Source organism: Haliaeetus leucocephalus, unplaced genomic scaffold, assembly GCF_000737465.1.
Source record: "Haliaeetus leucocephalus isolate CR32 unplaced genomic scaffold, Haliaeetus_leucocephalus-4.0 Scaffold273, whole genome shotgun sequence".
Lineage (NCBI taxonomy): Eukaryota > Metazoa > Chordata > Aves > Accipitriformes > Accipitridae > Haliaeetus > Haliaeetus leucocephalus.
The window spans coordinates 7,815,248-7,818,434 of record NW_010972709.1 but is presented as its reverse complement, the minus strand read 5'-3'; the positions used below and the strand labels follow the sequence as shown (position 1 = coordinate 7,818,434).

The 3,187-nt window shown below is 35.9% G+C and overlaps 1 protein-coding gene across 3 annotated transcripts in view; it reads right to left on the bottom strand.

Moving 5' to 3' along the window:
* Nucleotides 1–3,187, bottom strand: part of ZNF217 (zinc finger protein 217) — a 28,641-nt gene that overhangs the window by 24,765 nt on the left and 689 nt on the right. The gene's annotated exons all lie outside the window — the stretch shown is intronic.

Here is a 3,187-nt window from a genome sequence, read left to right as displayed (position 1 = left end):
GCTGTTTGCGGGGGGGGGGGGGGGGGGGGGCAGACGACGGGGACTGTTCTTTCCATATGCCAGCACTAGTTACAGCATTTCATAACACAGGAAAGAGGGAGTGTATTTACATACACAGTGTATGGAATCTTTTACTAGGACAGTGAATTCCAAATCAAGATTCAGGTTAGAAAGAGTTGGGACAACAGAAAGTCCCAAAGAACAAAGGGAAGTTAAAATTTACTTAATATTTCCCCAGAGCTTCTTAATTACAAACTCTCAGATTGTTCTAACTAAAAGTTTATTATAAGCACCGTTTTGAAAGTCCAAGTGAAACCCACAGCTCCCTTTTAAAATTATTTCCCCCTGATCACAGTAATAACTTAGCACTTTGTTCATATAAAATATGATATTAATCTATCAACATAGTTCTAAATGAAAATATAGTAGTAAGGAGAAGAAGATAGATTCTGAAGATTAGAAATAAGTGCTCAAAAAGGAATTTTTTGAGTGTGACCTCATGAAAGGGGAAACCAAAATGAAGTAACCTTTTGTGTAAGACAGTCTGATAAAAGGTGCTAAAGTTTATTATCTTCCTCTTTCTAGCCCCTACCTTAAATCTTGCTCTCCCCACCCCTACCAAAACAAAGCAAAACCAAAACACATTATTCACTTAAAATTAAGAAGAAGGAAAAAAAAAAAAAAAAAAAAAATCCTCTAATCCAAAGCCTGGAAGCCATTCTCTAAAGATTACTTAATATGAAACTTTGTTTACAAGATACAAATATAGCCTTCTTGCCACATTCAAAACCAGAAAACATCCACATATTTAAAGAAATGTTTTTTCTATTTTGATCAACAAGGACGTAGGTATTCATTTTAAATTTAAATTCGGCCCCAATAGTGCCATATGAATGTTTTAAATTCATATATGATATGCACTGTTTAAGAATGTTTAAACAAAGGAAGTAGGAAAAGCCTTAAAATACACAGCAAAACTTAATGGCTTCAATTTTAAAATATATACTGATTGCAGCATGGCAAAATTATTCTCTTATGCTTACAGCCAGTCTTCAGAAAGAATAAGTGCAGTCAGTGTAGTAATTTGTCCCACTGGAAATTCTGTATAAAACATCTACCTAAAATAAACAAGGCTTCGCAGCAAGAATCGTCAGTTGCCATTAAGGACACACCTTAAAGTTCTTACCACACAGTAACTAAACAAGTACAAACTAGTGGTGACTGTTTGCTACTTTTGTCTTAAAAGTTAATGAGATCAATTCATTCCTCAGTATCAGATCTTAAGATAATTTTCTTAAAAATGCAAGAGACAAACAACCCCAAAACACGAATATCCAGGATCAGAATGCCTAAGGTTCTTGTAAAGACGAATATAAATATTAACATTTAAACCTGACACCAGTACTAAAAGGTAAAATGCTTAACTGCTCAGAATACTAGTGCTCTGGTACTGGAAGGCAGCTGTTGTTCCCCTGCCTTTTCTTTTGTTGTGCTTAATCTCATGTCAAGTCATTCAACCAACTCCAAAGCGATGAAGACATAATTGAACAACCTTAACTAAAAACTGATCTACTGTTCTTAAATAGCTATATATACCATTTAACGATTCAAAAAAGCTAACATATGAAAAAGAACCTATAGAATTTAAATCAGCAACTCTAGTGCATGCAGAAGAGTTGCTTGGCTGTAGGCCAAGCCAATCAATAATCACTGTAATAACCATGTTTCTAGAGTTATTTGTTTTTCATATTCATCATCCTAAAAACTTAAAGACAAAACTTGAAAACTCATACTGATTTCAAGAACAAGCTGTGAGATATAAAATCCAAATATTTTGCACAGAATTACAATATTTCTCATTAAAAAAATATGTTACAGGAAGATTAGTGATCACAAAGCCACATTCCTGCTACAGATCTTAAAATATTGACTCAGTTACAGAACTAGTAAAGGGGAAGAAAAAAAAAAACACCCTCCTCCACCCTTTCCCTCCCCCTCTGCCAAAGAATGCAGTTTATCCTACTTATTTGAAACTGTCCTTTTATATTCTCCAAGGAAACGCTTAAACCTTACTGTGGACATCACAAATTAAAGTATTAGTCGTATTCCCAAACCTACAGTTAATAAGAGCTCCTAAGAGCAATAAAACATGGCGTTAAAGCATTTGCAAGCCATTGTCATAGCACTGTGCTCTGATACCTTTGCAGACACAAAACCAGCCCCCACCAACCAACAAGCATGTAAGCATTGGTCAGCAAGTCAATGCCTGCTATTCAACTTGTAGTTAGGCGTTTTATTTCTGTGTCTTCCAGATCATATCACTTCTGCATTTCAGGGCCTAATAAAATGTGAAGAATGATATGCTCCCTCTCTCTCCTTGCATCTGAAACTGCGTTATTTCCCTCTCTTCTTTTTCACACATTCTTACAAAAACTTCCCTTTTCACATACTTGTATAAGAAAATATTCACTGCATCTACTTCAGTTCCTATTTCTATTTTCGATTTTCACTAGATCCTTCTGCTACTGCCTCCCCCTCAAACCCACTGGCAGAAACTGATGTAGTTTTAAAGCTCTCAAGGTCATTTCAGAAATGGAAAAAAAAATGTTGTTGCCTTAAAAAACCTTTAAACACACAAAACCCCTAAACTAAACCCTTTTCAAATTCAAACGCCTTTCATCAGCAGATCAATAACCCAACATAAAGATTTTTGTTCACCACCACTTCAAAACTATTACACTTCAATTCAAATACTTACTGGGAGTCACACAGCGCATTTTATGGGATGGCTCATTAAGAGTACATACAGACCTTACTTTGGCTGCAGGTTTTCTGTGTGGGAAACAAACAAACAAAAAAAACCCCACACCCAGAAACAGAAAGTCCAGTGGGTATCAGGGAACAGGAACGAAATACAATCTCTAGATATTCTAGAGTTTTATTGTCCTCGCTTGGCAACGTCTTTTGTTGCCCAAGAAGTCAGTTGAGGCTTATTTATTTATTTTCTAAACTTCCTATTCCCCTTAAAAAAAAAAAAAAAAAAAAAAAGAGAAATACGATGCCAAAAAAATTACCAGGAGGGGCTTAGTCTTTAGAAGACAAAGGTAAACGAAACAAAAACTGGCAAAACGGATCAATAAACTTTTCATTAACAAGCCCCCCCCCCCCCCCCCCCCCCCACCCCCCC